The following is a 14,115-nucleotide window of genomic DNA, read 5'->3' on the forward strand; positions in this document are numbered from 1 at the left end:
TTTTTTTTTTTTTTAAAGATTTTATTTATTTATTTGAGAGAGAGAATGAGAGACAGAGAGCATGAGAGGGAGGAGGGTCAGAGGGAGAAGCAGACTCCCTGCTGAGCAGGAAGCCCGACGCGGGACTCGATCCGGGGACTCCAGGATCATGACCTGAGCCGAAGGCAGTCGCTTAACCGACTGAGCCACCCAGGCGCCCAATTTTCCTTTTTTTTTAAGATTTTATTTATTTGACAGAGAGAGAGAGCACAAGCAGGGGGAGTGGCAAAGGCAGAGGGAGAAGCAGACTCCCCGCAAAGCAGGTGGAGCTCGATGCAGGACTCGATCCCAGGACCCCAGGATCATGACCTGAGCCAAAAGCAGTTGCTTAACCTACTGAGCCACCCAGGCGCCCCTAGGACTTAATTTAAAGAAGCACGCATCTCTTTTTTCTTTTCTTTTCTTTTCTTTTGCTGGTTCGGATGAGCAGCCTCTCACAAACTGAGAACCCTGTTCCCAGCACCCGCACCTTCTCTTCCGGGGAGGGAATCAAACTGTTCCCGAAACAGGCAGGAAGCCAGAAAGCTGATTCTACTGCAGAAGCAATATCAGGGCTCTGCCTTTGGCGAAGGTCTGCATTCCCTCTGCCCCAGACACAGCCACCTGTTAGCTGCTTTCAGTTTTCAGCAAGGACAGGGTCCCCAGGAAGAACTCAAGGAGGGCCGGTTCTCAGCAGGGCGAGAGCGGAGAAAGTGCAGTTGGGCTGGGCGAGCAGCTTTCCCCAGGCAGGACAGCCAGGCGCCCAGCTGGCCCTGTATTGTCACCCACCCAGGGAGCTAGGGTTTGCATGGGGGTGAGCTAGTGTTTGCATGGGCTTTGCCCCCCGTTATCTGTGCCCCTTGATCTCTATTTGCTTTTCTGACCTCTCACCCCTCTGTCGGCCCAAACTTTAAGCGTTATCGTGCTCTTTTGTCCTTGTCACCACTCTGTCCCGGCCACGTCCCCTGACCGTCAACCCCGCACAAACACAGAATGAGAGGGAAAGAACGGTTAGAAAAGAAGTGGCCTTTTTTTTTTTTTAAAGAGCAAGGAACTTGTTTAACTTGCATTGGTCAACCAAGACACCTCATCGACTCACTGGTTCCGATGGTCAACCTGATAGAGTTCATAAATAAATACAAGAGCAGAGGGGTTCAAGGCTTCCTGCTCGTCCCTCCTACTCTGACCTGAGCATTAAGAGACACCTGCTACCAGAAAAAAACGCGTTTCCAAGCTTGCGTTGGCCATGGACAGTCTTGAGCTCACAAAAGGGAGTTGTCGAACGAGCACAAAATCTCCTGTCAGACTTACCTCTCTAAGGTAACTTCCTCACTAAGGCATCTGTGCTCTGGGCGGTGTCTTAGGTCTTCAAGAGTTATCTCGGTGAGGATAGGAATAGGTCATTCGGAAGCCATCTCTAAATCCCCAGTTTAAAAAAATAATAATCCAGGGCGCCTGGGTGGCTCAGTTGGTTAAGCGACTGCCTTCGGCTCAGGTCATGATCCTGGAGTCCCGGGATCGAGTCCTGCATCGGGCTCCCTGCTTAGCAGGGAGTCTGCTTCTCCCTCTGACCCTCCCCCCTCTCATGTGCTTGCTCTCTCTCATTCTCTCTCTCTCAAATAAAAAATAATAATAATAATAATAATAAAAATCCAAAGAAAAAATATACCAACAGTGGAAGGCAAAAGAAAAAAAAAAAAGGAAATATCTAGCTTTGTATTGGACACACACACATATATGCCCGTATGTATGTTTCCCAGTACAAACTCACAAACAAGGCTCAGCATGTTAGTGATGTCATAAAGGAGGGGGGAGACTTTAAAAAAGAGAGAGAGACAGAAACCAAACTACTTTAAAATCATAATCTATTTTAGTTAAATTTATAGAAAAAGTAACTTTGGAATTGTATCTGGCATGTTAGAGCCAGGGTGATGTTTTTTGTTTTCTCTTTTCTCAATATCATTGAATGAATTTCTATTACTTTTTTTTTTAATTTTTTTTAACGATTTTATTTATTTATTTGAGAGAGAGAGAGAGAGAGAAACAGCATGAGAGGGGAGAGGGTCAGAGGGAGAAGCAGCCTCCCCGCTGAGCCGGGAGCCCGATGTGGGACTCGATCCCAGGACCCTGGGATCATGACCTGAGCCGAAGGCAGACGCTTAACGACTGAGCCACCCAGGCGCCCGAATTTCTATTACTTTTATAATGAAAATAAAAGCATCTAAAAGCTCGGGGGACGCCTGGGTGGCTCCTTCAGTGAAACCTCTGCCCTCGGCTCAGGTCACGATTCCAGGGTCCTGGGATCGAGCCCCGCATCAGGCTCCCTGCTCGGCGAGGAGCCTGCTTCTCCCTCTGTCTGCCGCTTCCCCTGTTTGTGGGCCCACTCGCTCTCTCTCTCACTCTCTCACAAATAAATAAATAAAAGTTTTAAAAACTCGGGATACATAACCTGTTTGATTATTTTGACAAAACAGGTTAATCAATCTAATTCAAGAGTTTGAGTAATTTTCTGAAAATTTATACCCACACTTCGACTGTTCTGGAAAGTAATTTGACAACAGTTACAAAAAACCTTAAAAATATTCATTCTTGGGCGCCTGGGTGGCTCAGTCATTAAGCGTCTGCCTTCGGCTCAGGTCATGATCCCAGGGTCCTGGGATCGAGTCCCACATCGGGCTCCCTGCTCCGCGGGAAGCCTGCTTCTCCCTCTCCCACTCCCCCTGCTTGTGTTCCTGCTCTCGCTCTCTCTGTCAAATAAATAAATAAAATCTTTAAAAAATAATAAATTAAATTAAAAAAATAAAATATTCATTCTTTTTTCCGACTCAGAAATTGCAATGTTAAAAATCTACACCAGGAAATGTTCAAACATTCATGGCCGGGTTAGTGCTCAAGGTGTCCACTGCAGTATTGATTATAGCAACACAAACCCGAAAGCAACTAATATTCCCACAAGAGAAAAGCAAATTATGATATATCCATGCTACAGAATATCATTCGGCCTTCAAATGACCACAATAGTATCATCGGAACGTCAAGATCATGTGTGCCTGTGTGTACATATAATTCTTTTATACATGGTTGAAATTACACCAAATATGAGCTTTACATCCTATGTTATTCAACATTATGTTTTGAGCATTGCAATTGTTTTCATCAAGATCATTTTGATCCTGAGACCCCCACCACCTTTTTTCTCAGGTGTCCCCAGCATGACTGAACCCCACTCATCAGCATGCCCTTCATCGGTTCTCCTTCCCCCTGCCACACCCCACTCCCCCCCGCCACACACACACACACACACTCCTGCTTCCTAGGAAATAAACCACTTTCACTCCCATCCTTGAATCAGGCTCTGCTTCGGAGTGAGCCCAGCTGAGATACTTGACTCATAGTTGTTTTTCTTTTTTCTTTTTTAAAGATTTTTTATTTTATTTTTGAGAGAGAGAGAGAGCACGGGTGGAGGAAGAAGCAGGCTCCCCGCTGAGCGGGGCTCGATCCCAGGACCCTGGGATCATGTCCTGAGCTGAAGGCAGACGCTTAACCAACTGAGCCACCCAGGCGCCCTCATAGTCGTTTTTCAATAAATACTTACGAGAGTGGATAGACAAGTGACTCCATTCTCACAGCGGCTGGTTTGGGGTTAACAGCACAGCAAGCCCTGTCTCACTGAAGATGAGATTATTAGTATAAAAAAGGCTGCAAGAGGAACAGGTGAAAACAAATTGGAGGACAAACGCGCATCTGCTTATTTGCATAAACCACTGTGATGCCGTTTACAAGTCGGTCACATTGCTAAATAACACAGATCCTCCAAAAATCCAGGCCTTTGTATTTGTGGTCTTTATTTTTCAGGTGATGGAGATATTTACTTCGTCCCAGGAAGAAAGTCACCCTTTTCAAAGGGGTCCAGTTGCCGCAGAATATTTTCGAACTCCCTCTTTTCTGAGTGTTATAGGGTCACGGGTTAAATTAAATTGGGGGCAGAAACCAAACAGTTCATTTCTGACTAGTTACACATCATTAGGAAAATATCCTCCGCTCCACTGTTCATGAGCCTGCTAGGTTTTCCTGATGGCCCCTTTCAACATCTGTGAGCAGCTGAAGATGTTGGCTCTGCCGGGACGAGTTCTCGCATGGTCTAACGTAAACAATCACAGGGACACTGATTAATTTCTCAAGGCTCAAAAATAATGAAGGTAACGATAATCCCTCACCCATGCAGCTCCCCCATTTTAACAACCATTTAGGGGGGAGGTCAACCAAAACATTCAGCCTGAAGTTCCCAGGACTGCCCCGTGGTGTTCCCCCTGGGGGGAGTAATTAGAGAGTCCTACAAGCAGGGAGCGAGACACCCCTATGAGCCCCAGAGAGTTGCCCATCCCCCCTCCCGGTGCGAGCCACATCCACCTCTCCCTTGTGAATTGGGAGGGGGACAGATATGACTGTGAGCCTCTCCCCTGGAGGAGGGAGCTGAAAGAGAACAAGAATGGAAAGCAGGGACTCAAACGGAGGTTTGCACCCCAGGACCCTGGGATCATGACCTGAGCCGTAGGCAGACACTTCACCGACTGAGCCACCCAGGCGCCCCAAAGGGAAGGACTTTCTGGATGCAGGCTACAACATGGATGAATTCTGAAGACACTATGCTCACTGAAATAAGCCAGTCACAAAAGGACAAAAACGCCGTGAGGTTCCTGGAGTCATCAAATTCATAGAGAGGGAAAGTAGGGGGGCAGGGGGGGTGGGACGCAGGGGGGCAGGGGCTGGAGTTAGTGTTTAATGGGTATTAGGTTTCAGTTCCGGGTAATGAAAAGAGTGCTGGAGATGGATGGTGGTGATGGTCCCACCAGAATGGGAATGTATTTAAATGCCACTGAATTGTGCCCTTATAATGGTTACAGTGGTAAATTTTATGTATATGTTACCACAATTTAAAAAAAAAGAAGAATATTTAAGCACGTGCTCCCCACACCAGGGCTCAGAAAGTCAATGCTTCTAAGGCCCCAGGTGGGGATCTCAACTGAAGAAACCAGATAAAAGCTGTCTTAGTCCGTTCCACTGTAACAAAATACCACAGGCTGGGTGACTTGTAAACAGCACAGATTTATTTCTCATGGCTCTGGAGACTGGATGCCCAAGGTCAAGGTGCTAGTGTGGGTGGGTCACGTGCCCCTCACAGGGGCCAGGGAGCTCCGTGGGGTCTCTCACCGGGGCACTAATCCCATCATGAAGGCTCCACCCTCAAGATCTAATCACCTCCCAAAGGCCCCACATCCTAATACCATCGTGTTAAGATTTCAACATACAAACTTTGCAGGGGACACAAACGTTCGGATCATAGCAGAGGCCACTGTCAGTGGAAAGCAGAGACCCGCCTTGTCTAACGGAGCGTTAGGGTTACTTCCTGCTCCTGTGCAGAGAGCCCAGCCCAGAGGAGCAGAGACGGTCTCTGCTTACAACCCAGTGTGAGAGACCCAGGTAACTTAGAGCAAAGGGTCACCAAACAATTGAGGGTTTACACATCTGGCAATGGCGGCAAGTGCCAAAGGCATCGGGTAAATGGAAAAATGGCGCAGCAAGGATCATCATGGAAGGCTCCAACAGGGAAAGGAGGAAGCATGAAATCGTCTGCAGTAAGAGAGCTCCTGCAGCCATGCTGAAGACATAGGTCCGATGGACAGGCACTGGGGACTGACAGACACACTAGGGACCTGTAAGAGGCCACCCATGCATGAGGTACAGACCCCACTGCCAAGCCAGAAGGATGCTGAACAAGCAACAAGATGCCCATCAAGGGACCTGGGACAGAGGATGAGTAGGGATGCAGGAAGGAGCAGTGATGGAGCAGGGGCACCACTTTCCCCTCACTCTTCAAGACTCTGAAATGCTGCCTCCATGACGCCCCAGCTTCTTGTCGCTCCTCCCATTCAAGACCCAGCTTCATGTCCACCATTCCAGTGTAACCTTCACAGCACCCCCACACCACCTGCCTGCTCCCTGCTATGGTAGATCACCCATCCCTCCACTGCTGGGGCCTCACCTTCTTGCCTCTGCCTTGGTGATGGCTTATGTCTGCCCTATGTGTTTCTGGTATTGTGACTCTGCCTTGCAGTGGAAGGTTCTCTGGACAGGCTTTCAACAGCTCTGACATCACATTCCCCCACCTCAGCCCCCATCCTGTACCTCTCTCAGTTCCTCTACCCTCAAAATCAAGAACGGGCTCCAGGATCTCAGAGGGCTCAAGTTCCAGCGTCCTATCAACTTGCCTTATTCCTCCAAGGAATACGCAACCACCTGAATGATTGAGCAGGAACACATGCCCCTGTGTAGGACTCCCTGCGATTCCCATATGGTTGGCATCAACTGGTTGATTGATGGGCTAAAGTTTGCTGACAGGGCCGGTGAAAGCACATTCTAGGACTTTTACATGGAGGTATGCTTACAGGGCTGCCCCGTGAAAGGGCAATACTTCGGTGTGTTTACACCATGCCAGCAACCCGTCAGCCTGCCCGTTACAACTGCCTTCTTCAGGGAGAGAACACATGAGCTCATGAAATTCCAAAACAATCCCATTAATCAATCCCATGGTCCCACTGAGTGAATTCAAGGGGGAAAAAAATGGAAGCAAGTCATTCAATGCAATGGTTGCTTCTACACAATTCTCTTGCTTTGTTGTAAATATTCATGCTGACATCATGCATATTCCAACTGCAGTTAATTCCAGGCTGCGTGAAGTGACAGGTGGAAACACAGAGGGATTTTCAACTTGATGAAGGAAGACCAATTTTCTTTGATGATAGAGAACTGAAGCAGATCTGGAAAACAAGGCAAAATAGGTACCCTTTCCAAGGCACTCAGTGAGGCACCATTTGACCGGTGTGAACCCAAGAGCTCGCGTGAGGGAAATAAGCGAGGTGGCGCGGGGCGTCCTTTAGATGGGGTGGTCAGGGAGGGAGCCCTGGGAGACCTAGAGAATGTGAATGCGAATGTCCCATGTCCCACCATGGGACAAGGTGGAAGGAAATCACCCCAGAGAGGACGAAGAGGAAGTGCAAAATCCTGGAGGCAGGGGATTTGATGCATGCAGCAAGAGATTAGTGAGCAAGGGGGAGAAGGGTACACAGTGAGCCTGGAGAGACCAACGGTCAAATTACATAGGGATGTAGAGGTCAAAGCACAAGGTTTAGATTTGATTCCAAGTGCAAAGGGAATCCATTGGAAAGTTCCAGGTCAAAAAGTGACATGATCGTATTTCTGTTTCAAAAACCATCACTGTGACTATGGTGTGGTGATTGCACATATACGAGCAGAGTAGAAGCTTCCAACAGCCTGTTTAACCCTGTTAAGTTCAGTATTTTCCAAAGTCGTTCCATCACAGAGCCCCTTTTCTTCCCATGAACCACTTTGGAGTTTAATGATTCCATTCCAGTAGGAGAGAGCATGATACAGGGCCGATGATCTCCCAAAGAACTTTCTGTTGCTCTGAAGGTTTAGAGCATCCAAACTGAAATCTCAAACCCTCTCCGGATGGTAGTAACTAATAACAAGAAGAAAAATGAATCCATCCAAAAGGAAATGGGGACACGCTTTGCATCACCTGCTAAGGTGATTATGTTGGTCCCCTTCATTTTTCAGATGAGAAGCCTGGGGCTTCAAACACGGAATCATGTCCTAAAACCCATATTACTAGGAGCTGGTGACATCAGGATTCTTTTTTTTTTTTTTTTTTAATTTAAAGATTTTATTTATTTGACAGAGAGAGATACAGCGAGAGAGGGAACACAAGCAGGGGGAGTGGGAGAGGGAGAAGCAGGCTTCCCGCTAAGCAGGGAGCCCCATGCGGGGCTCGATCCCAGGACCCTGGGATCATGACCTGAGCCGAAGGCAGACGCTTAATGACTGAGCCACCCAGGCGCCCCGACATCAGGATTCTTAACCACCGCATGAGAGACATATCCCTGGTCACAAGAGGCAGTCTCAGAAGCCTGCCTGTCTCTCCAGTTTTATGTGAGATTTATGGAGGATACTCAACTCCTGTGATCACGCCATCTTAATTTTCTTCTCTTGGACGGCTCAGGGTCCCTTGCTGGTGAGCTTAAACGCACATAGCTCAGTGCATCTTCTCTAGCCTTTTACTTAGACAATTGTGATTTACTCCCTGTCCTTAGCTGAAGAAGAGCACCAGCAGAGAGGGTGATGAGAGCTCTAATGTTGCCTCTTGAGACCTTCACCATGATCCCCTGGTAGGTCACGTATGAATTCCCTTGAGCCTGCCAAACAGCTGGATGCCTCATTCGAGTCCCGTGGTTTACAGATTTGTGTTGTGACAAAGCTGTGTGGGGGGGCACGATGAGCAGGCCAATGTTTGGCTCTGCTTAAAAACCTAGCTATGAAAAATCACATCTTTTCAAAAGGAACAAAATATCTGAATAGATGAGTCACAAGAGACAAACTAGAAACGGCGTCCCACTATTTATCAATGATAGGGACACACAGTGAATATATATTATTTCGCCTGGAGGCAGGGAGACTAACCCAACTACTGGAAAATGTTCTACTCAACCAGGTATTGTTAATGGATATATTACTCACCTTTCTTGGGGCATGGGACCCAAGCTGGATGAATCGAATTCTTCTCAAGAATTTTTATTTCAGGAGCACCTGGTTGGCTCAGTCGGTTAAGTGTCTGCCTTCAGCTCAGTCATGATCCCAGGGTTCTAGGATCGAGTCCCGCATCGGGCTCCTTGCTTAGCTGGGAGTCTGCTTCTCCCTCCCCCTTTGCCCCTCCCCCACCCCTGCTCGTGCTCGCTCGCTCTCTCTCAAATAAATAAGTAAAATCTTTAAAACAAAGAATTTTTATTTCAATGGGAACTGGCAAGGAAGAGTCCTTGGATCTCTGCTCATGTCATGAAAGTCTTGAGTCTAGAACTTTTCTGAGTCACATCTACAAACCGTCCCCTCCCTGCTGATACACACACATTCACACCCCCTTTCCCTGGTCGGCTGTAGGAAGGCATGAAACCAGAGCAATTCCGTACCACACTGAGAAACCAAGAGTTGGAAGGCATTAGGATCCTGATTCCAGTTACCCACCAGTCCAGCCCCATCTGCATCACTCCTTTGGTTTTCATTTTTGAGCTAGTAAACATTCCTGCTTTTCTCTGAGCTGAGCCAAGCCAGGTTTCTGTCCTGATTAATATAACAAATAAGCATAAAGCATACCATTGAATTTTTTTTTGGCTTGGCCCATTTACAGTTGCTAAATGAAAAGAGAGGAGGGGCACCTGGGTGGCTCAGTCGGTTAAGCATCCAACTCTTGATTTTGGCTCAGGTTGTGATCTCAGGGTCATAAGATCGAGCCCTGCGTTGGGCTCCATGCTGAGCGTGGAGCCTGCTTAAGATTCTCTCTCTCCCTCTCCCTCTGCCCCTCCCTGCTGGCGTTCTCTCTCCTCTCTATCTCTCTAAAGAAAAAAAAAGAGACGAATAAAAATGAACACTTAATAGGTCATATAATAGCTGTGTAAGGTCACCTGAAGGAGAGTGGGTGGCCAGCAAAACTCCACAACAGCCCACTTCACGAATCAACATAGGGGAAAAAAAAAAAAAAAAAAGAATGTGTTCATCAGAAGGGGTTCTGAGGAATGGAAGAACAGAACAAGGAACAAGGTGACAGAAATAAATGTCAGCTCTATCTAAATGCAGCCCAGGGTAGCCACCTCTTGCAAATGTTCGTCATCTCAATAGCAGGCTCTCCTTAGGATGGAGCCAAAGTGGAAAGATTATAGCCAACAGCCTTCAAACACTGTTCTTTCTGGCAAACCCATCCATCCATAACGCTACTGAATTCTCTCCTCGTCTTTATTTTGATCCTATGTTCATCAAACAACTTTTTGATGAACGTGTTGGTGATGTGGATTTCACATTTTTTCTGTTCCCTTTGACAGTGATTTTTTTTTGTATACAAAATCATAGAGTGGTTTCCAATGCACACTCAGTGCATGCATAGCATTCTGAGGTCAAATGTACTGGTTTTATTCACACATGGATTCCTGAGTTTCGTGATGCCTGTGGTTTCCATTGACAATCAGTAATGGATAACTTGGTATAATTCTCACCACCCTATGCATTTTAGTTGGCTAGAGTCAGTCTCCTGGGGTCAGATCATTGTGATGGACAGAAAAGAGTGAGTTTCTGGGTCTTCAAAGAGGAGGGTCGGTTTCATCCATCCAGTCTTCCTTTGGCTGGTACCTCTGAAACCCTTCCACATGGACCAGGCTGACAACACAGGAACACGTATCATTTTTCGTCTACAAGAGTGGTACATATTTGAAAGAGTGGTGAACCCCAGTGTTGGAAGATATGAGTTAGCAAGTACTCTTACACTTTTGGTGGAAAATGGATCCATTCTCGTTGCTGAGAAAAGTTGCTATGTACATCAAGGAGCTCAGCATGTTTACCCTATAACCAGAAGTCCTCTGTCAGTGAATTTACCGTAAGGAGATAACTGGAAACTATGCAACATATATGCATAGGAATAACCACTGCAGCAATTTTTATTCTGGTAAAACGTTGGAAACCACCAAGGGAATAGTTAAGTAAAATCACGCAGCGTTGAATCCTACGCAATCGTTAAAAATGGTTCTATTGATACAGTGTGATATTTTCTTGAGTAAAAAGTAAATATTTAATAGAGTAATTTCTTTTAAAGATTTTATTTATTTATTTGAGAGAGAGAGAGAGCGTGAGCATGAATGGGGGTGGGGGGTGGCAGGGAGGGGGAGAGCTGAGCAGGGAGCCTGATGCGGGGCTTGATCCCAGGACCCTGAGATCATGACCTGAACCAAAGGCAGACGCTTCACTGACTGAGCCACCCAGGCTTCCCCAATAGAGCAAATTTAAGGAATAATGACTTCTACAAAACTGTGTACATACCTCACATATATATGTACGCACAGAAAATTATCAGTCGGGATGGAGGGAAAGTAGGTGATTTTTACTGTTTGAATTGGCACAGTAACTATGTAGCAATTTTTCCATCTCTTTCTACATTCTATTGACACACGTTTGTAAAGAGATGTTCTGGAAAAAGCCTACAACTCTAAAAATAATATCTATCTATTTATTTATAGACGTATGTTCTGGGAAAAGTCTCTAACTCTTCTCAAACAAAGCTAAGGTGTGGAAAACACTCACTTTAGCACCTGTGGCTCCTCCAAATGACCCAGGTTTACTCCCCAGGTTATATGCATTTCAAGGGCAGAGGTCAGAGGGAAGAAGGAAGCTGAGAAGATAAAGTGGCGGTGGAATGCCTATCCATGGCCAAGTACCATTCCGGGACTAGAGAGCAGGCTTCCGACCAAGTGCCCAAACAGGACTTCCTTCCTCTTGCTGCTTCATCCCTGAGGCAGAAAGAGAGTCCTCACAGTCACTTGGTCGTACCAAGTACATGGTTATTTTTATAAACGACATTACGTTAATAGGGGTAGGTCATGTCATTTGTAGGTTTCATAAAAACACATTATTTAAACAATACAATGGAGTAGAAAAGAAGGCCAATAATATACATTCTCAGCTAACCCGTGTGCTCCTCCAAGCTCCTTGCTATGTGCTAGATGGGAAGCTCCCCGATTCATGCATGAACTGTTGAAGAAAGCCAACAAGATCTTTCAAATTTACTCAGTCGAATTTTGTTTTTTAAGACATTCGACAACGGTATAACTATTATTGTGAAAAGTGCTCCCAAATCATTTCTCTTTGGAACCGCCAACCAAGGTTGCCCAATCTGCACAAAATGATAGTCTTCAAGCGCTGGTAGCTTTATATCATGAGTTCTGTAACATTATTTGGTTATGAAGGCTTTCGCATATAGTTCACTCATCTGCAATATTCTTTTCTTTTTCCTTCCCTCGTCACCATCTGTTTATTTTTTCAGATCTTTGCTCACAAGCCTCTCTTGACTTCCTCAGATGAAATCATGCTCCTCTACTTAAAAAGCCATGTATTCTTTCTGAATCCTTACTGCACTTTGCAATTGCCTATTGATTTGTAATTACTTGTGGTTATCTCTTGAATGTTCATCTCCTCCTGCGATACCGTGATTTATAATAAGAAATATCTATATTTGGTCTTCATCCTCATTTCTGGCACAGGACTCCCTAAAATCCTTGGAATTTCCTGTGATGAGAGCGATCAAGGTGTCTCTTTAGTGTTACTGAGGCGACTCTGGAAAAAGCACCTGAGGAGGGAGGCTGGTTGCCAGGGGAACCAACCACGTGATCAGAGGTTGGAACCTTCAGTCTTCAGACCTTTTTGGAGAGGAGAGGGGCTGAAGGTAGCCGATGACTTAATTGAGTGGGCCTAGGTAATGAAACCTCCATAAAGTTGGGAGTGCTTCCAGGTTGGTAGACACGTGGAGAACGGGGAGAGTGGTAGATCCAGAGAACATGGAAGCTTCATGCCTTTTCTCCACACCTGCCCCTGGGCATCCCTTCCATCTGGCTATTTCTGAGTTATTATCCTTTTATCACAAACTGGCCATCTTGTAAGTGAAATACTTCTCTGAGCTCTGTGAGCCACCCTAGTAAATTAATCCAAGCCAAGGAGAGGGTGGTTGGAACCTCTAATCTATAATCAGAAGCACAGATGACAACTTTGGACTGGACTCTGAAGTCTCAGGGGTGAGGGGCAGCCCGTGGGGTTGAACACTTAACCTGTGGGATCTGATGCTGTCCTGGCTCGACAGTGTCAGAACTGAGTTAACTCAGTGGTGTTGGAAAACCCACACGTAGAAATTGATACTGGAATCCTTTTACTTCTCAGTAGAGTATCACCTGTCTGAGGTCAGATGCCACACCCCTTTCTCAGCTCTCTTCCCCACTATTGGGATTTGGTTGGTCTTCAAGAAATAGATTCTGAATAAATGTATTAATTAAAACATTTTAAAAGGCAGTAGGCTTTAAAACAATTTAGTACTGGGGCGACTGGGTGGCTCAGTCCATTAAGCATCTGCCTTCGGCTCGGGTCATGATCTCAAGGTCCCAGGATAGAGCCCCAGGTAGGGCTCCCTGCTCAGCGGGGAGCCTGCTTCTCCCTCTCCCTCTGCAGCTCCCCCTGCTTGTGCTTGCTCTTCCTCTCTCTCTCTGTCAGATAAATAAATAAAATCTTAAAAAATATAAAATAAATAAAATACAATAAATAAAACAATTTAGTACTTATATACAATTCTAAGTAATTATAATTGTATCTGCATACAACTGAGTACTTTTCTCTATAGAATTAAACAGTCTTTGGGGCGCCTGGGTGGCTCAGATGGTTAAGCGTCTGCCTTCGGCTCAGGTCATGATCCCAGGGTCCTGGGATCGAGTCCCACATCGGGCTCCCTGCTCCTTGGGAGCCTGCTTCTCCCTCTGCCTCTCTCTCTCTCTGTCTCTCATGAATAAATAAATAAAATCTTTAAAAAAAAAAAAGAATTAAACGGTCTTTAATCACAGATTGAGCTAATCCTGGTAGTGCACCCAGCCTGAGAAAAGCTCATTTTAACTTACCCTGAATCTTTATTTGTGACACGATTAATGTCCAGAAACTTTTGAGACTTTAGCAGTAACTGTGCCTTCTGCTAATAAAATGGGATCTGTGAGTAATTTGGCATCAGAAAACTTGGAAGGGAATGAAATGAGTTGAAATGCAGTGTCTTCTGGGGAGCGGGAAGGGGGGCAAGGCAGTGCAAGGGGATGTCATCTGGGTTAGAAATCTCAAAGAATTAATTGGAACGTATAACTTTCCTAAAAAAAAAAAAAAACCTCAAAAAAGAAAGAAAAAAGGAAATAGAGAATCAAAAATAAGAGAAATCGGTGCATGGATAAAGACGAGCACAGTGCACTGTGTTGGACCACAATACTGTGTCTTGGGGGCAAAAACGCTCCACAGGAACACTGTGTATAAAAGTTTAAAAGTCTAAAGAAGTAAAAAAACGAAAAAAACAAAAACCAACCAAACAACAACAAAACAATTCTGTGCTCAGAGGCAATCAGTTGACTATATCCTTCTATAGCACATATTTTAATGTGTTTCAAATAACTGAGATAATGAAGATAT

Source organism: Leptonychotes weddellii, chromosome 15 (assembly GCF_054177405.1).
Source record: "Leptonychotes weddellii isolate Sample4059 chromosome 15, ASM5417740v2, whole genome shotgun sequence".
Classification (NCBI taxonomy): domain Eukaryota; kingdom Metazoa; phylum Chordata; class Mammalia; order Carnivora; family Phocidae; genus Leptonychotes; species Leptonychotes weddellii.